At 38.7% G+C, this 21684-nt stretch overlaps 1 protein-coding gene and 1 pseudogene across 1 annotated transcript in view; both read left to right on the forward strand.

The window, feature by feature from the left end:
* The window catches only part of ZNF280D (zinc finger protein 280D), a 123932-nt gene that overhangs the window by 31955 nt on the left and 70293 nt on the right, over nucleotides 1-21684 (forward strand).
* Nucleotides 13698-15480, forward strand: LOC102821845 (annotated as a pseudogene).

The raw sequence follows: 21684 nt of genomic DNA on the forward strand, positions 1-21684 counted from the left end.
ATAAAGAAATCAGAAAGAGTAGTCATTAAATCTATAAAGGGGAATGTTTGAAAATAGAGAATTTTACCTTATAGTTTTATGTTTTTATGTATCAATTAAATATTTTAATAAGGTAAAGATTACCGTTTTGAAAGAAGTGTAAGTTTTTGATTATTTATTTCTTATTTTTGTGGTTATGGATAAATTGAAGATAACTATTACAAAATAATGTTCTTTGAATGAAATATATAAAGCATAAATCAAACTTTGTATACTAACAGTTTATTAGTATAAGGTCACATGCCAGAACAGTGGTGGTGGTGATGTGCCATGGAGTGGGAACTGACTCAGCGTCCCTGTACAGGGTTTCCGAGGCTGTAAATCTTACGGGAGCAGAACCTAAAACGATATTATTTCTTTTCACCTTTAGAAAGTTTTTTAAAGATATGTATTTTTCTTAGGGTTTTTCATTGGCATAACTTTGATTCATATATCAATCTGTCTGATAAAGCTCAAATTCTCACAAATACATTTATTTCACCTTATTGAAAGTACATGTAATTGCTTTTCTAAAAGCCAGTACTCAGTGCCACTTAACTAAAACAGCAACAATCTATGAATAAGCAACAAGTAATTAGTAGTTGAGATTTGAAGTTATAAAACACAATCAACATTAGCACCAAAAATAATGAACTACTTAGATATAAATCTAATAAAATATGAAATGATTTATATGAAGAAAACTAAAACTGTGATGAAAGAAATTAATGGAGAGATTTCATGTTCATGATGTTTATGGGTAAGAAGACTTAACATTATTAGGGTATCAATTCTTTTCCCACCAATCGCTTGTCAGTTTGTTATACTGTGATGGCTTGCATGTTGCTGAAGTGCTGGAAGCTATGCCAATAGTATTTTAAATACCAGCAAGGTCACCTGCTTCCAGACAAAGACAGACTAGGAAGAAGGGAGAGGCTTAGTGTTTAGCCACTGAAAATCTTATGAGTCACTGTGGAACAATGTCAGATAATATAAGAATATTCAAACATTATCAATGACATCAGAATATTGTCAGATATAATGCTTGAAGATGAGCCCCTCAAGTTGGAAGGCACTGAAAATATAACTGGGGAAGAACTGCCTTCTCACAGTAGAGTTCACTGTGATGATAAGAATGGAATAAAGCTTTTGAGACTTTCTGTGATGGAGCACAACTCAAAATGAGAAATAGCTATGAATATCCATTAATAATTGGAATATGGAACTTGCAAAGTAAAAATCTAGGAAAATTGGAAGTTGTCGAAATGGAGTGTCTAAAAATTGGTATCGTAGGCAAAAGGAGCTCTGGTTGCGTAGTGGTTACGAATCGGGCTGCAAACCTTAAGGTCAGCGGTTCGAAACTACCAGCCGCTCCGTGGGAGAAAGATGAGGCTTTCTACACCTGTAGAGATTTACACCCTCGGAAACCCTTTACAGGGTCGCTATGGGTCGGAACTGACTGGACGGCATTTAACAACAACAACAGGCATTAGTGAATTAAAAAGGACTGTTATTGACCAATTTGAATCTCACAATCAAATTGTTTACTGGTCTGGAAAAGACAAATTGAAGAAGAATGGCATCCCATTCATTATAAAAAATAACATTTAGAGATCTATCTTGAAGTATAATGCTGTCTATGATAGGATGAAATCCATACACATACAAGGAAGACCAGTTAATACCGCCAGTATTCAAATTTATGCACCAGTCACTAAAGTGATATGAAAGTGAAGAATTCTGCCAGCTTCATAAATCTGAAATTGATCATGCTTGCGATCAAGATGTACTGATAATTGCTGGTGATTGGAATGCAAAGTTTGGAAACAAAGAAGGATCAGTAGTTGGAAAATAATAGAAATTATGCTGAAGATCGCAGGATAGAATTTTGCAAGACCGATTCATTACTAATACCTTTTAAACAAAAAAGGTTACTGCTCTGCACATGAACCTCACAAGATGGCATACAAAGAAATCAAATTGACTACATCTGTGGGAAAAGTTGGTAGGAAAGCTCCTATCATCAGCCAAAATCAGACCAGGAGCCACCTGTGGAATAGACCATCAGTTGCTCATATGCAAGATCAGGCTGAAGCTGAAGAAAACTAACAATCCCAGGAGAGCGAAACTATGACCTTGAACGTACCGTACCTGAATTTAGAGATCATCTCAAGAACAGATTGGTGCATTAGACACTAATGACTGTAGAACAGAAGAGTCGTGGTACATTGAAAGGGATCTGCCAGAAATTCAAGCTGGATTCAGACAAGGACTTGGAATGAGGGATGTCTTTGCTGCCATCAGATGGATCTTGGCTAAAAGTAGAAAATACTAGAAAGATATTTACCTATGCTTTATTGACTTATGCAAACGCTTTCAACTGTGTGAAACATGACAAGCTAGGAATAACATTGTAAAGAATGGGTATTCCAGAATACGTATTGTGCTCATGAGGAACCTGGGAAACAACTGCCAAGAGACAGTTGTTCAGAGAGAACAAAGGGAAACTGAGTGGTTTAAAATCAGGAAAGGTGTGCGCCAGGATTGCATTCTTTTCCCATTCTTACCTAGTCTGTATGCTGAACATACAATCCACAAACATAATCCATGAGTCTGATTATATGAAGAAGAATATGTTATCAAGATTGGAGAAAGACTCATTAACAATCTGTAATACGCAGATGGTACAGTCTTACTTGCTGAGAGCAAAAAGGACTTAAAATACATACTGATAAAGACCAGAGCCCACAGCCTTTGGTATGGGTTGCACCTCAGTGTAAAAAAAGCAAATATTCTCACTACTGGACCAATAAATACCATCATGATTATTGTAGAAAAGATTGATGTTGTCAAAGACTATTTTGCTGGCATCCACTATCAAAACACATTAGAGCAGCTGAACAAGATCTCTTTAATTTGTACAAGAGCAAAGATAATAGTTTGAGGACTAAGGTGACCCTGATCCAAGCCATGGTATTTTCAGTAGCTTCAAATGCATGAGAAAATTACACAATAAAAAGGAAGCTTTGAGAATTGATGCATTTGAGTTATAGTGTTGGAGAAGAATATTGAAATAGCATGGAATGCCAGAAGATCAAACAGATATGTGTTGGAAGAAATGCAGTCACAGTCTTTCTTATAAGCTAAGATGGTGAGACTTCAACTCTCATACTAAGTACATGTTATCAGGAGGGACCTGTCCCTGCAGAAGGATTTCAGGCTTGGTAAAGTGGAAGGTCTGTAAAACAGAAGAGGATCCCAACAAGATGGATTGGCACAGATCAGAAGCAATGGGCTCAAACGTAACAACAGTTCTGAGAATGGTGCTGTTGTGTATAGGGTCACTGTGAGTTGGAACCAACTTGACAAAACCTTACAACAACAGTATTGTAGATTTCACAAAGTACCAATCAAAGTCTTACCAAATTATTTCATGATTGTTGAGTTGGTTCCAACTCGTGGCGATCCTGCAAAAGGTTTCCAAGGAGCTGCTGGTGAGTTTGAATCACTGATCTTGTGGTTCAAATTGACCTTGTAGTTCAGTGCATTGTCCTGCAGGGCCACAACAGACTCCACCTCACTGCAATAGTTAATGTAAATAAAATTTAAATGACCATTGTGTTATTCATGACAAAACAAGTAGATATGTGGAACAGAATTGAGAGCCTAGAAATAGACTCATGGAAGAACAGTCAATTTTTACGAAAGACCAAAGGCAATTCAGTAGAAAAGTAGTCTTTTTAACAAATTGTGCTGAACACCTGGATATGCAGGCTTGTTATTGTGTGCCATGGAGCTGATTCTGACACATAGTGATCCTATAGGACAGAGTAGAACTGCCCTGTAGAATTTATAAGTCTGTGAATATTTATGGAAACAGACTATTGCATATTTCTCCTGCAGAGTGGTTTGTTGGTTCAAACTTCAGAACTTTAATAAGTTGAGAGCTAAGTGCTTTAATCACTTACCAACAGTTCTTGAATATGAGTAAAGAAAGAATTAACGTATTTCAGAAAAATTACCAAAAGTGGACCATAAATCTAAACGTAAGATATAAGACCATACATCGTCTAGAAGATAACAATGGAGAAAATCTGGGTGATCTTGGTTTTGGTTGTGACTTTTGAGATTAACACTAAAATTCAAAAAGAAAAATGAGTTGATGAGTTGGATTTCATTAAAACTTAAAACTTTTGCTATGTAAAAGGCACTCATTAGAGAAGGAAAAGTTAACCATAGAGGGAGAAAAAAATCACATAAAGGGTTATATACAAAACATGCAGAAAACAAATCAACAATAATTACCCAGTTCCAAAACAGGTGAAGCATCTGAGCTGCACCTTCACCAAATAAGATACACTGCCGACACATATCCAACCCCAAAACCAAACTGCCATCGAGTTGTTTCTGACTATTGTGATACTGTAAGACAGAGTAGAACTGCTCCTTTTGGGTTTTTCAGGTTGTAAATCTTTATTTGGTAAATCTATCCAAACAGACAGCCTCATCTTTATTCTTGAAGCAGTTGGTGGGTTTGAGTTGCCGACCTTATGATTACCAGTCCAGTGCCACAAGACTCCTATAAAACACTATGTAACACTGTGCAGTTTCTTAAAATGTGTACATTAATTCTTTGGTACAATCAACCCAATTGATATTGTGATCACGCAAAATAGCACAAAACTTCGTTTTCTTCATTGGATCATAACAGAAAATCTCCTGATTAGGATGTGTTTTGGGATGCTTATCCAAATACCTATTCCTCAAGTGGTACTCACATGTTCTAGGTAAGAGAGACCACATCTCACCATCCTGACTTCTAAGGAGCATTCTGACTGCATAACTTCCATGACAGATTATTATGACAGTCCATGGTATTTCCAGTATTCTTCACCAACACCATAACTCAAATGAATTAATACTTTTAAGGTTTTCCTAATTCATCATCCAACTTTCACATGCATATGAGACAACTGAAAATACCATGGCTTGGATTAGTCACACCTTAGTCCTCAAACTGACGTCTTGGCTCTTGAATACTTTAATGTGGTCTTTTGCAGCAGATTTGCCTAATGCAATATGTCTTGTTTCATTTCATTGATTGTATTCCTGTCAATGTAACATCAAGCATCTACTTTATCCCTGTGTTTCCCATTTTTATAACTTTCAGTTTTATTCCACTTTTTTTCCCTCCCATTCTATCCAGGACCCTTTAATGTGATCCCTTTCAGAGAACTTGGTAGTGTTATTGGGAAACTGTCTACTTCTTTGAGTTTTTGTATTTTAGAGGCCAATGTTTTTGTAGTACATTGTATTGATCATTTTCCTGTGTCTTGGATTTTCATCACTGTTCTTTGCTTTGAACAGGGAGAGTCCAATATCTGCACCTTAGATAGCCACTCATGAGGTTGTTAGACCCCAGGTGCTACTTACAAAAGTAAGATGTAGAACACTGTCATTGTGCACTATGATGCCGCTTGACCTTGGTGTTTAACTATGGTCTTGAGCGCCCGGATCCAGTGCCTGATTTTCCTCAAAGTGTTTGGTTATGCTTAAGAATTTTGTCTCCTATATGTTCTACCATATTCATGGCAGGATAGAGATATTGGCAGCATAGGTAGATTGTTGTTGTTAGGTGCCATCAAGTTGGTACCGACTCATAATGACCTAATGCACAGCAGAACGAAAAACACTGCGCAATCCTGGGCCAACCTCACTACTATTGCCACACTTGAGTCCATCGATACTGCCACTTGGCCAATCCATCTCTTTTGGGGTCTTCCTCTTTTTCTCTAACTCTCCACCTTACCAAACATGATATCCTTCTCCAGTAACATGTCCCTCTTGACAATATGTCCAAAGTATGAGAAACGAATTTTGGCCATCTTGGCCTCCAAGGAGCACTCAGGCTGCACTTCTTCCAACACAGATCTGTTGGTTCTTTTGGCAGCCCATGGCACTTTCAATGTTCTCCTCCAACACCATAACTCAAAGGCATCAATTCTTCTATGGTCTTCCTTATTCACTGTCCAGCTTTCGCATGCATACGAGGTTATTGAAAATACCATGGCTTGGGTCAGGCGCACGTTAGTCCTCAAGCTGATGTCATCACTTTGCTCTTCAACACTTTAAAGAGGTCTTGTGCAGCAGATTTGCCTAGTGCAATACGTCATTTGATTTCTTGACTGCTGCTTTCATGAGTGTTGATAGTTGATCCAAGAAGAATGAAGTCCTTGACAACTTCAATTTTTTCTCCATTGATAAGAATGCTTTTATTGGTCCAGTGGTGAGGATTTTTGTTTTCTTGACATTGAGATGCAATCCATACCAAAGGCTTTGCTCTTTGATCTTCATCAGTAAATGTTTTAATTCCTCTTCACTTTCAGCAAGCAAGCTTGTATCATCTGCATATCACAGGTTGTTAATGAGTCTTTGTCCAAACCTGATGCCACATTTTTCTTCATATAACCCAGTTTCTCAGATTATTTGTTCAGCATACAGGTTGAGTAAGTATGATGAAAGAATACAACCTTTTCAGACACGTTTCTTAATTTGAAACCATTCAGTATTCCCATGTTCTATTCGAACAACTGCCTGTTGATCCAGGTACAGATTCCTCATGAGCACAATTAAGTGTTCTGGAATACTCATACTTCACAATGTTGCCCATACTTTGTCATGATCCACATAATTGAAAGCCTTTACGTAGTCAATAAAGTACAGGTAAACATCTTTCTGATATTCTCTGCTTTCAGCCAGGATCCGTAGGATGTAAGCAGTGATATCCTTCATTCCATGGCCTCTTTTGAATCCGGCTTGAACCTCTGAAGTTCTCTGTCAATGTATGCTTGCAGTCATTACTGTATTACCTTTAGTAAAACTTTACTCCCATGGGATATCAAAGACATTGTCCGATGATTACCGCATTCCATTTTGTCACCTCTCTTTGGAATGGGCACAAATATGGATCTCTTCCAATAAGTCGGCCAGATAGTCGACTCCAAATTTCTTGGCAGAGATGAGTGAGTGCCTTTTGTGCCACCTCACTTTCTTGAAAGATTTCAATTTTTATCCCATCAGTTCCTGGTGCCTTGTTCTTTGCCAATTCCTTCAATGCACATTGGACTTCCTCCTTAATGTCTATCATTCATTGGCTCTTGATCATATGCTATTTCTTGAAATGGTTGAACATTAACCATTTTCTTTTGGTACAGTGACTCTGTGTATTCCTTCCATCTTCTCTTGTTGCTTTCTGCATCATTCAAAAATTTGCTCAGAGAATCTTTCAATAACGAAAGTCGAGGCTTGAATTTTTTCTTTAGTTCCCCCAGCATGAGAAATGCTGAGCATGTTCTTCCTTTTTGGTTTTCTGATTTCAGATCTTTGCACATTTTGTTGTAATATTTGACTTTATCTTCTCGAGCTGATTTTGAAATTTTCTGTTCATTCTTGGACCTCCTCATTTCTTCCATTTGCTTTAGCATCTCTACGCTTATTAAGCGTTTATTTATTAAGGTTGGTGGTTCGAGTTCACCCAGTCACTCCTCGGAAACCGTATACAGGGTCTCTGTGAGTCGGAACGGAATTGGCAGCACCTAACGACAACAACAACATGATGGCTAGAACTGCAGTCAGCTTTGCAGGCCTAGACCAAATAAGTTTTATGGCCGAATGTTTCCCTTTTCTGCTATATAGGGTCGCTGTGAGTTGGAATCGATTCACCAGCACTTAACAACTTCTTGATAAGTACATGGGTATTATCACTGACAGCATTGTACTTCAGATGAGATCTTGAAATGTTCTTTAGAGATGTGACGGTATTCCTCCTCAATTTGTCATTCCTGACATAATAAATTATTAGATTATCTGATTCAAAACGTCCATTTCAGCTCATTAATGCCTAATATAACTATCTTCAAACATTTCATTTCTTTTTTTACCACCTTTAATCTTTATTTACAATTTTTATAATTATTTATGGCTTTTATTGGTTTGGGGCCCAGCCCCCTGTGGATGGTAAGTCTAGGCTCAGCAGGTAGAGACTCAGATGCGGGAATTGGAAAGAACAGTACAAAATGCAGATCCTAAACTTTTCTATCCAGTAACTGCTGTTGACAGTGACAACTCTATGATGTGGTGATGAGAGTCCCATCCTGTGGCCTTTGGCCTTCTTTCTTTGTGAAAACAGCTTGAGCAATCTCCTTCCCCAAGGCCTGGAGGAGGTACCTTTATCCTAGTTTTCTACCACAGAGAGAGGGTTACCGTTATCCAGGTTGACTGACTTTTGCAGGTTCTGTGTTGCCATTGCAGTGGATTCCTGTGGGAGGGATGGTGGGTACCAACTTTACACAGGACAACTGAAATCTTTTCTTTGTTTGTTATGATGTTGCTTACTGGTCCTGCTGTGAGGATTTTGTTTTATGTTGAGGTCTCGTCCACACTGAAGGCTGTGGTCTTTGAGCTTTACCAGTAAGGGCTTCAAGTCCTTTTCACTTTCAGCAAGCAAGGTTGTATCATCTACATATCACAGGTTGTTAATGAGTCTTCCTCCAATCCTGATGCCACATTCTTCTTATAGTCTAGCTCTTAGATTATTTCCTGAGCATACAGATTGAATAAGTATGGTGAAAGAATACCTTTCTTGATTTGAAACCAGTCAATGTCCCCTTGCTCTAGTCCAATGGCTGCCTGTTGGTCTATGTACAGGTTCCTCATGAGCACAATTAAGTGTTCTGGAATTCTCATTCTTCCAGAAGTCATCCATAATTTGTTATGATCCACATACTCAAATGCCTTTGCACAGTCAATAAAGCACAATTAAATATGTTTCTGGTATTCTGTGCTTTAAGCTAAGATCCATACTATCAGCAATGATATCCATCATTCTACATCTTTTTATGCATCTGGCTTGACAATTTCACAGTTCCCTGTCAGTTTATTGTTGCAACTGTTTTTGAATGATCGTCAACAATATTCCACTTGCATGTGGTATTAGTGATAGTGCTTGATAATTTCCACGTTCCACTGGCTCACCTTTCTTTGGGATCATTTCATTTTTGATAACTTTCTGTTGTTCTAGTACATACTTTGTACATTCCATGTTCTGATTAATAATGGATGTTTAAAGTGTTTCTCATTTGAGTCCTGCCACATCAGGATGTGAAGGTTTTGAAAGCTCTACTCTTTTCATGCCATCAAGGTTGATCCCAGTTGTATTTTAAGTGACTTCTAACCTGAGGAGCTCATTCTCTGGCACTGTATCAAACAGTGTTCAACTGCTTTTTGTAAGGTTGTTACTGACAAGGTACTTCTTCCTCATCTAAGTGCGGATGCACCACTGAAACCTGCCACCAAGGATGACTTTTATAGTATTTGAAATAGTGATATAGCTTCTAGCATCACAGCCATACACAAGCCAACACAGTACAACAAACTGACAGACTTGTCATATTTGTGCCCGTTGCAAAAAAAGGTGATCTAAAAGAATGAGGAAATTATTGAACACTACTATCATTAGTATCACAGGCAAGTAAAATTTGGCTGAAGATAATTAAGAAGTGGTTGCAGCAGTCCAACGACAACTGTCAGAAAAACAAGTCAGATTCAGAAGAGGATGTGAAACAAGGGATTTTATTGTTTTCATCAGGTGAATCTTGGCTTAAAGCAGAGAATACCAGAAAGATGTTTCTTTTGTTATATTGACTATACAAAGGCATTTGAGTTTGTGGGTCATAACAAACCATGGATAACATTGCGAAGAATGGGAATTCTAGAACACTTGATTATGTTCATGAGAAAACTAACTATGCATAGACCACTGGTCTGTCACTTTGTGAAACTGTGGTGGCTTTCCAGAAGATAAAGTCATATTTTCTGACAAAATATGCAAAGATCTTGAGTTACTATGATCCTGGAAACTATGCCACGGGTATTTAACATACCAGTAGGGACACCCATGGTGGCTAGGTTTCAGCTGAGCTTCCAGACGAAGAAGACAGACTAGGAAGAAGGAAAGATGGACTGCTTCTGAACATTTAGTCAGTTAAAACCTTATGAATAGTAGTGGAACACTGTCAGCACCATATTATTGAATATTGAAACATGATGAAGAACACCATAATATTGTCAGATACAGTGTTGGAAGGCACTCAGAATGCAACTGGAGAAGACCTGCCTGCTCAAAGTAGAGTTGACTGAGATGCCTTGGGGCCTTCATTTGCTGAGGAGGCACAACTCAAAATGAAGAGAAACAGCTGTAAACATCCATTAATAATCGGAACATGAAATGTATGAAGTATGAATCTAGGAAAATTGGAAATTCTCAAAAATGAAATGGAGTACATAAACATTGATATCCTAGGCATTAGTGAGCTGAAATGGACTGGTTATTTACCATTTTGAATCTGATAGTCACATGGTTTACTATGCTGGGAATGACAAATTGAAGAGGAATGGTGTTGCATTCATTATCAAAAAGAACATATCCAGATCAGTCATAAGATACAAAACTGTCTATGTTAGGATAGCATCCATACACCTACAAGGAAGAACAGTTAATACCATGTTCTTTAAATTTACGCACCAACCACTAAAACCAGTGATGATGAAATTGAAGAATTCTACCAACAGCTTCAGTCTGAAATTGATCAAACATGTAATCAAGATGTATTGATAATTACTGGCAATTGGAATGCAAATGTTGGAACCAAAGAGGAAGGATCATTAGTTGGAAAATATGGCCTTGGATAGAAATGATGTTGGAGATCACATGAGAGTATTTTTGCAAGACCAATAATTTCTCCATTGCAAGTACCATTTTTAAACAACACAAAAGATGGCAACACACATGGCCCTCACCAGCAGGAATACACAGAAATCAAATTGACCACATCTGTTGAAAGAGATCTTGGAAAAACTCCACATTATCAGTCAAAACAAGGCGAATGGCAGACTACAGAATAGATAATTAATTGTTCATAAGCAAATTCACACTGAAGCTAAAGAAAATTAAAACAAGTCTGAGAGAGCCTAAATACGACTTTGAATATATCTCACTTGAATTTAGAGATCATCTGAAGAACAGGTTTGATGCATTAGACATTAAAGACCGAATACCAAAAGAATTGTGGGAAGACATCAAGAACATACAGGAAGAAAGCAAAAGGTCATGGCGAAGACAAGGAAGAAAGAATGAAAAGACTAAAATGGATGTCAGAAGAGACTCAGAAACAAGAGGTGAACAGAAAACTTCAAATATCAGCTCCAGAAGACAAAGTCATATTTTCTGACAAAATGTGCAAAGATCTTGAGTTAGAAAACCATGCTGAGCAATTTTCAAGCTGAGGGAACTGAAGACAAAGTTCAAGCCTTGATTTGCAGTATTGAAGGATTCTATGGGAAAAATAATGAACGATGCAGAAAGCCTCAAAAGAAGGTGGAAGTCACTGTATCAGAAAGAAATAGTTGTTGCTCAACTATTTCCAGTAAGTGGTAGCATATGATGAAGAGCCAGTGATCATGAAGGAAGAAATCCAAAGTGCATTGAAGGCATTAGCATAGAACAAGGCACCAGGAATAGATGAAATACAAATTGAAAATTTTCAGCAAACTGATGCAGCACTGAAGGCACTCACTCATCTATTCTAAGAACTTTTGAGGACAATTAACTAGCCAAATGACTGAAAGAGATCTGTATTTGTACGCATTCCAAAGAGAGCTGACACAATGGAATGCGGAAATCATCAGAAAATATCATTGATATCCCATGAGAGTTAAGTTTTACTAAAGGTAACATAGAAATGGCTGCAACCATACATTGACAGAAAACTCCCAGAGGTTCAAACTAGATTCAAAAGAAGATGTAGAACTAGGGATGTCAAAGCTGACATCAGAAGGATCTTGGTTGAAAGTAGAATATAACAGAAAGATGTTTATCTGTGCTTTACTGATTTTGCAAGGCTTTTGATTGTGTGGCTCTTGACAACCCGTGGGTAACATTGCAGAGAATGAGTATTTCGGAAAACATAATTGTGCTCATTAGTCACCTGTATGTGTACCAAAAGGTAGTTGTTTGAACAGAGCAAGGGAACACCGAATGGTCTAAAATTAGGAAAGGTGTGCCACCAGTGTTATATTATTTCACCATACTTATTCAGTCTGTATGCTGAGCAAATAATCCAAGGAGCTGGTTTACATGAAGAAAAACGTTGCATCAGGTTTAGAGAAAGACTTATGAACAAAATTCATTATGCGGATGATGAGCAAAGCTGTCAGGTTGAGGACTAAGGTGCACCTGATCCAAGCCATGGTATTTTCCATAAGGCTTATATGCATGCGAAAGTTGGACAGTGTATAAGGAAGATCATAGAAGAATTGAAACATTTGCGTTATGGTGTAGGAGAATACTGAAAGTATCATGGACTGTAAAAAGAACAAACAAATCTATGTTGGAAGAAGTACAGCCAGAGTGGTCCTTGGGAGCCAGGATGGCCAGACTTCATCTCTCATACTTCGGACATGTTGTCAGGAGGGAACAGTCATTGAAAAAGGATATCATGTTTGGTAAAGTGGAAGGTCAGAGAAAAAGAGGAAGATGTCCAACGAGATGGACTGGCACAGTGGTGGCAGTGATGAGCTCAGGCAGAGTAACTTTTGTAAGGTTGGTCATGGAACAGGCAGTGTTTCGTTCTGTTGTGCATAGGGTTGCTATGAGTCGGTACCGACTTGATGACACCTAATAACAACACAACATAGACCAAGAGGCAGTAATTCAAGCATAAAGGGGAATACTTCAGTATAAACTCAGAAAAGGTATAATGTCAGGGTTGCATCCTTTCAGCATACTTACTTAATCTGTATCCTGAGTAAACTGAGAAACTGGATTATATGAAGAATGTAGCTCAGGATTGGGAAAAAACTCATTAACAGCATGCAATATGTAGATGATACAACATTGCTTGCTGAAAATAAAGCAAGCACTTACTGATGAAGATCAAAGAATCCAATCTTCAATATGGATTATACCTTATCATGAAAGAAGAAAAATCCTCACTTCTAGGTCAATGAACAGCATGACAATAAAAGGAGAAAAGATTGAAGTTGTCAAGGATTTCACGTAGGTTAGATCCACAATTAATGTCCATGGAAACAGCTGTCAGGAAACAAAGGATGTATTGTATTGGTCAAATGTGCTGTTGCAAAAGACCACTTTAATAGTATTCAAAAGCAAAGATGTAACTTTGAGTACTAAGGTGTGCCTGAACCAAGCCATGGTATTTTCTATTGCCTCATATGCACATCTCTTATGCACGGGAAAGCTCTCCAGTGAATAAGGACAATCAAAGAACAAGCAATGCCTTTGAATTATATTGTTGGCAAAAATATTAAATATACCTTAGATAGGAGCTCTGGTAGAGTAGTGGTTATGAATCATGCTGTTAATCTCATGGTCAACAGTTCGAAACTACCAGCGGTTCCACATGAGAAAGACGAGGCTTTCTACTCCCAAAGAGATATACAGCCTTGAAAAACCTATACAGAGCTGCTATGAATTGGAACCAACTCCATGGCACACCACCACCAGTGCCACCATACTGCCAGAAGAAAAAGAAATGTGTCTTGGAAGAAGTACAGCCAGGGCATTTAACATCATCTTGAACGACTTCTTTCTCCTGTACACAATGGTAACTTTTAAGGAAAAGCCTATTGCACCAGTTACAGAAAAAGAGGCAGCGCTTCCAGATAATAAGATCACTATAGTGGGGAATACTTGCTTGCTGAAAGTGAAGAGGACTTAAAGTATTTACTGTTGAAGATCAAAGAGCACAGCCTTCAGTATGGATTGCATCTCAATGTAAAGAAAACAAAAAATATCACCACTGGACCAATAAACAATAGTCTTATCAACGGAGAAAAAAATTGAAGTTGTCAAGGACTTCATTCTTCTTGGATCAACTATCAACACTCATGGAAGCAGCAGTCAAGAAATCGGACAACGTGTTGCATTAGGCAAATCTGCTGCACAAAACCTTTTTAAAGTGTTGAAGAGCAAAGATGTCAGCTTTGGAATAAGGTGCACTTGACCCAAGCCATGGTGTTTTCAATAACCTCTTATGCATGTGAAAGCTGGACGGTGAATAAGGAAGACCGTAAAAGAATTAATGCTTTTGAGTTATGGTGTTGGAGGAGAATATTGAAAGTGCCACGGGCTGCCAAAAGAACCAACAGATCTGCATTGGAAGAAGTGCAGCCAGAGTGCTCCTTGGAGGCCAGGATAGCAAAATTACGTCTCTCATACTTTGAACATATTGTCAGGAGGGACATGTTACTGGAGAAGTAAGTTACTGGACATGTTACTGTTTGATAAGGTGGAGGGTCAGAGAAAAAGAGGAAGACTCCCTGAGAGATGGATTGGCAAAATGGCATCATCAGTGGGTTCAAGCATGGCAACAATTGTGAGGTTGGCCCAGGACCAGGCAGTGTTTCTTTCTCTTGTACATAAGGTCGCTATGAGTCGGTATCAACTTGATGGCACCTAACAATAACAACATAGTGGGTGTTGGACAAGTTGATATGGATGGCATAGGCCATCAGCATTCTGAGAAAGTGGCTGGTGAACTTGAACTTGTGGATGTTTTAGAAGATAAACTCAAAAAGGAGAAATGATGGATCTGCCACATGGGAGCTTTTTTCTCCAATACCTAAAATTGTAGCGGATAAAGATTACTCTGTGACTGCCAATTAGAAGATTGTGGTGGTAACTGCAGGAGTTTGTCAGCAAGAGAGGGGGAAGTGTCATCTCAATCTGGTGCAGAAGAAAGTTAATGTCTTCAAATTCATTATTCCTTAGGTCATCAAGTACAGTCCTGACTGCATCATAATTGTGGTTTCCAATCCAGTGGATAGTCTTACATATGTTACCTGGAAACTAAGTGGATTACCCAGGCACCGTGTGATTGGTTGTAACCTGGATTCTGGTAGATTTCTCATTCCTATCACTGAAAAACTTGGCATTCCCCCCAGCAGCTGCCATGGATGGAATTTGGAGGAACATGGCGGCTCAAGTGTGGCAGTGTGGAATGGAGTGAATGTGGTAGGGATTTCTCTTCGGGAACTGAATCCAGAAATGGGGAGAAACAGTGACAGTGAAAATTGGATGGAAGTGCATAAAATGGTGGTTCAAAGTGCCTATGGAGTAATCAAGCTAAAAGATATACCAACTGGGCTTTTGGAGTAAGTGTGGCTGATTTGATTGAATCCATGTTGAAAAATCTATGCAGGATTCATCCAGTGTCAACAATGGTGAAGGGGATGTATGGCATTGAGAATGAAGTCTTCATGAGCCTTCCATGCATTTTGAATACTCGAGGGTTAACCAGTGTTATCAACCAGAATCTGAAGTATGATGAATTTGCTCAGCTCAAGAAGAGTGCAGATACTCTGTAGGACATTCAGAGGATCTAAAAGACCTGTGATGTTTGAGTTCTGTGCTGTAGAAATTTATAAACCTCAATGTGATTAGCATGAGACTTTAGCTATTACACATGTATTTGGATAACAGTCTGCTTTTCCTTTCCTAAATATGTGGATTTGGCCCACATGATTACAGCACATGCTTGGCTTAATGTTTGCCATATGAGCCCTTGAAAAGCAAAATTAATTACCTGTTGTAGTGTGAAAAAAAAAAAAAAAGAAAGTACAGCCAGGATGCTCTTGCAAAGCAAGGTTGATGAGACTTTGTCTCACATAATTTAGACATTTTATCAGGAGGGATCAATCCCTGGAGGGCATCATGCTTGGTAGAGAGTTTGAGGTAAAGAGGAAAACCCTCAGGAGATGAATTAACACAGTGGCAACAACAGTGGGTTCAAACATAGCAGTTGAGCATGTTGCAGAATTGGGAATAAGATTATCTACATTTTTAATTAGGTTGCCTATTCTGTAGAATAGAAACTTTCGTCGCGTTGTGGTTATATGAGTCGGGCTGCTACCTCAAGGTCAGACGTTTGAAATTACCCGCCATTCAGTGCGAGAAAGATGAGACTTTCGGCTCCTGTAAAAGGAGCTCTGGTAGCGTAGTGGTTACGAATCAGGCTGCGAACTGCAAGGTCAGCAGTTCAAAACTACCAGCTGCTCCATGGGAGAAAGATGAGGGTTTCTGCTCCCATAAAGATTTACAGCCTTGGAAACCCTGCGCAGGGTTGCTTTGGGTTGGAACTGACTCGACAGCACTTAACAACAACAAAGATGGGTAGCCTCAGAAACCCTGTCCAGAGTTGCTATGAGTTGAAACCGACTACAGGACACATTACCACCAACCACTGTCACCATTCTATATTATATAATTTTTGTGCATTGCTATTTTTTACCCCTGTGTTTACAATCTTCCCTGTAGGGGAAGCTCCAGAAGAAGTAAGATGTTTTGACTGTCAAAATGATGCTACTGATCTGTCTAGAAAGATAAGATTTGTAGTATAAAGTCAAAATTAAAATTTTTAGAAAGAACTCTGTCTGTGTGAAGTCCTGCAAAATTGTTTGCTTCCTCATTTTGAGCTCTTAAATAGTATTTGTATCTCAGGGAATCTAGAAACGTAAATAAGCAAATCTTCCTCATCTGTCTCTTTTTTGTGACTTCATTTCAACTGTTATATAGATTGTTGTTGTTAAGTGTTGTCGAGTCGGTTTCAACCCATATCGACCCTGTATAGGGTTTCCAAGGAGACACTAGTGAGCTTGAACTGCCATAGTTGCAGTTTAAGCTCTTAAATGCAAGTTATGTCATTTTGGGCCTTCCATCTTAATTTATTTTTTAATAATTTTTTTCTTTGGATCTATTTTAAGATTTCCTTTTGTGTTTTTGTTTTTCAATCAAGTTACTTTATAACTGTATATCATTTACAGCATAGTACAAAGTATATACTAAATCTTGTGAACAATAATAGTTGTAACTTTAACTTTAAAATACAGTTTGCATACATGCAGACGCAATGTAGCATACATTTAATATTATACTAATTGATAATAATTTAACATAATACTAACATAGCAGCTATCACAAAAATACTGGCAATGTTAATATTTAGCTAACCAAAAAATTTATATTTAATTTATATATCAAGTGAGTTTCACTTTTTCACAGAACACCATGTTTGATATTATTCAGTATATGATAATAAGCAAGGTATTAGGCACATCAAGAGGATGCAAATCCGATACTGTTCATCATACAAATATGTTACTGCTTTGCAACAATGAGTGTGTTTCTAAATTTATCTTCAAAGAAAGCAACAAAGGGCCTTTATCAGAATATTACATTTACATATGTCCATATAAGGAAATTGAACAATTCTGCAAGGAAATCAGTGAATATTTAGATAATAAAATTTATATAAATTTTTTACGTCCCATTTCCCTTCTTTTAAGACTTTTTTTTTTAAGTTTTTATTGTGAATTATATGGGTTTACATTGGAGAACATCAGTTTTACATTCATCCTATCGTATTTCGTTTCATTGCAATGATTACAGTCCCCTCCATGCATCATCAAACAACCAAGGATATACCCCACAGGCCCGCCCCCCAGCTGTTAGCACACAGCCCTCTCCCTCCCTGAGTCCCGTGTCCCCAGCCACTCCATCTGTCCACATCATCATCTCTTTTTGCCTGCCTGGTGTCACTACCTTTCTGGCTAGGGTCCCACTCTTCGCTCTTCTCACTTGATGGTCCCAGGGACCTCCGCTCCTGGACTGCAAAATCAATCACTCCCCTCCTTTTGTCAAAAAGCATCTACCTCTACATTTCCGACCCTCACAGTCATTCCTGATGGCAGTTATTCACTATCATACCACAAGAATCTTATCCCCATTTCTTATCGCCAGCCCAGTCCCAACAGATTGGAAGTCATACAGTGGAGGTTCTACCTACCCCTGCCCCATCTGGAACTAAGGTTCCTCTTGAAAGCTTGTAAGCCAGTCACTTCTTGCCTTTTTAGCCTCCCCCCCCCCCCCAAACCACACACACATTTTGGGTAACCATTGTCTAAGTAGCCCATTCCTGTCGAACCTGTGTACCGGGGGTGGTGGGATGGGAGTGATCCTCGTGTCAAGATTTGTTCCCTGTTTTGAGCTACTACATCCATACGTATAGGTAAAGTTCATCAAATTATAGTAGGTTACTCTTTTTTTTCCCTTCTTCTTTCTTCTTCTAGTTGAGTTCTGATCATCCAGCCATCGAAGTCAGGTCAAGTGGGTACTGTCTGCAAGTATGAGTGTTCTTGTGCATCTCCCCTTACTTTATATCTACTGGATGCTTCATTCTCTGCTCTAGTCCTCTGTGGCCATGTCACTTCCCATGGGCCCAGTCGTCCCCGGGTCTTGCTGTAACTGCTGGCCATCCAGGTCTCCTTCCGGGTTCACAGGAGTTTATTGAATGTGGTCAGACTTAGATCCCAACTCCATTGCTGTTTTTTCCCCCTCTTCCCCTTATCAGTGACCAACGTGGTCACCAGCCAGACCACATGCTTGCTGTGTATTCCCCTTGAGTCTTAGTCTTGGAAGGGAGTTTGCTCTGAGGGGACCCGACCACTTGCCTTGATGGCGCCTGGGCGAACGAACAGCTTACTTGTTCTTGTAGCAGTGAATCATATTGCCATTATTGTTTCTGATTTTTCCTGCTGGTCTTTCTTCATGAAGTATCTTCTGTTGTTCTAGCCGCTTCTGGCTGGTCGACTCATCCTTTCCAGTGGAAATTTCCTATCTCAGTCAGTTCTGGATGGGGTTCTGGATTCCACCTATGCTCTTGCACAATGTAAAGGCTCCACAGGAAGTCTCTTTCACTGGGCAACTTCTAGCCCCCTTTAAGGTATTCCAATCAGTTATAGGCTGAAGACAGATTTACAAGCTTTCTATAGCGATGATTCTGGCTATTCCTTTCTCTCCGCCTCAGTTGCCTATTTTACAATGATTGTTGTTGTTGTTGTTAAGTGCCTTCGAGTCGGAGCCGACCCATAGCGACCCTGTACAGGGTTTCCGAGGGTGTAAATCCTTACGGGAGTAGAAAGCCTCATCTTTCTCCCGCGGAGCGGCTGGTAGTTTCGAACCACTGACCTTAAGGTTCGCAGCCCGATTCGTAACCACTTTTTTACAATGATAGGTAATGGAAACCAAGATTCAAAAGACAGCCAAGCATCTTAACATTATATACCCCTCTTACCCTTGCAAACCATGCCTCAATCCCTGTATTCCAAAGCCCTGTTATTCCAAGGTTGTGCATGCATCATCATTTACCTCCATCCCACTTAGCCCATGGGAACCTGCCTAACTGTTCTCCCATCCACCTTGTTCTTCTAGTCCCTTCCCCCTTTTTATGTATTGCAGCCCCCCACCCCACCCCACCCCCAGCACCCAAGCTTTCCTGTATGTATTCCTTACCCTGTGCTCTATTATCCCCCCCCCCATCTCATCTCATACATCCCGGCTGGTGATCAGCAATTACATATATAGTTTTATTGGGTTTTTTTCCCCTTTTGGGTGGGTTCTTTTTCTTAGTTGATGCTGTGAACATTGGTGTGCATATATCTACTCGTGTTATGGCTTGTATTTCTTGTGAGTAAATACCAAGTAGAGGAATTGCTGAATGATAAGGTATTTCTATTTCCAACCTTTTGAGGAAGCACCATATTGCTTTCCAGAGTGCTTGGACCATTTGCAATCCTACCAACAATGTAGGAGCGTCCCAGGCTGTCTGCATCCTTGCCAGCATTTATTGTCCTCTACTTTTTTGATCGTTGCTGTTATTGCTGGTGTGAGATGATATCTCATTGTTTTGATTGGCATCTCTCTAATGACTAGTGATCGTAAACATTTCTTCATATGTTTGTTGGCTGCCCAAATATCTTGGTGAAGTGTCTATTCATGTTCTGCGCTCATTTTTTAATTGGGTTATTTGTCTTTTTGTGTTGTAGTTTCCTATATATTTTAGAAATGAGTCCCTTATCTGATGTGTCGTTGCAAAAGATTTTTTCCCAGTCTGTGGGTTCCCTTTTTACTCTTTTGGTGAAGTCTTTTGATACACATAAGTTTTTAAATTTTTAGTATATACCAATCATCTATTTTGTCTACTGTTGTTTGTGTAATTTTCAAAATGTTTGGTAGTCAGTGTATGCCCTGAATTAGAACCCTCATATTTGTCCCTATGTTTTCATTGATGACCTTCATAATTTTGTGATTCACATTTAGGTGTTTAATCCATGCTGAGTTTGTTTTTGTATAGAGCATGAGATAAAGGTCTTGTTTCAAATCTTTTCCATATCGCTTTCCAGTTCTACCAGCACCATCTGTTAAGGAGACTATCTCCCCATGCAATATACCTAGGCACTCAGTCGAAAATCAATTGACTGTATGTGGATGGGTTAATTTCTGGATTCTCGATTCTGTTCCATTGATCAATGTATCTTTCATTGTACCAGTACCAGGCTGTTTTGACCACTGTAGCCATGTAGTAAATTTTTAAATCGGGGAGTAAGAGGCCTCCAACCTTGTTCTTCTTCTTAAACAGTGCTTTGCTTATCCATATAAGGTTTGTAATTGTTTTTTCCATCTCTTTGAAGAATGTTGTTGGAATCTGGATTGGGATTGCATTATATGTATAAATAGCTTTGGGCAGTGCTGGCATTGAGTCTTCCTATCCAAGAACATGGTATGTTCTTCCACTTCTCTAAGTCTCTTTTGGTTTCTTATAGTAGTGTTTTATAATTTTCTTTGTATAAGTTCTTTGTATCTCTGGTTACATTTATTCCTAAATATTTCATCCTTTGGGTGGCTATTGTAAATTATATTGCTTGCCTAATGTCCTTTTCAGCACTGTCTTTGTTACTATAGAGGAATCCAGGTGATTTTTGTATGTTGATCTTATACCCTGCCACATTGGGGAATCTTCCAGTGATGTCTAATAGTTTTTTTTTTTTTTTACTAAGTCTTTGGGGTTTTCTATGTATAGGGTCATATCATCTGCAAATAGAGAGTTTTACTTTCTCTATGCAAATTTGGATGCCTTTAATTTTTCTATCATGCCATATAGCTCTGACTAAGACCTCCAAAGCAGTATTGAATAGGAGTGGTGACAAAAGGCATCCTTGTCTTGTTCCTGTTCACAGAGGGAAGGCTTTCAGTTTCTCTCCATTGAGAGTGATGTAGGCTGTTGGTTTTGTAGGCTGTTGCTCTTGATTATGTTGAGGAATGTTCCTTCAGTTCCTATTTTGCTGAGTGTTTTTATCAGGAATGGATATTAGATTTTGTCAAATGCCTTTTCTGTATCAATCGATATGATCATGTGGTTCTTTTCCTTTTTCTTATTTATATGGTGAATTACATTGATTGTTTTCTAATGTTGAACCATCCTTGCATCCATTTTATGAAACCCACTGGTCATGATGTATTATTTTTTTGATGTGCTGCTGGACTCTCTTGGCTAGAATTTTGTTGAGAATTTTTGCATCTATGTTCATGAGGGCTCTTGGTCTATAATTTTCTTTCTTAGTGATGTCCTTGCCTGGTTTTGGTATGAGGGTTATGCTTGCTTCATAAAATGTATTAGGAAGTTTTCCATTCTCCTCTATGTTATGGAATAATTTGAGTAGAATTGGTGACAGTTCTCTGAATGTTTGGTAGAA

Source organism: Chrysochloris asiatica, unplaced genomic scaffold, assembly GCF_000296735.1.
Source record: "Chrysochloris asiatica unplaced genomic scaffold, ChrAsi1.0 scaffold00004, whole genome shotgun sequence".
Taxonomy (NCBI): domain Eukaryota; kingdom Metazoa; phylum Chordata; class Mammalia; order Afrosoricida; family Chrysochloridae; genus Chrysochloris; species Chrysochloris asiatica.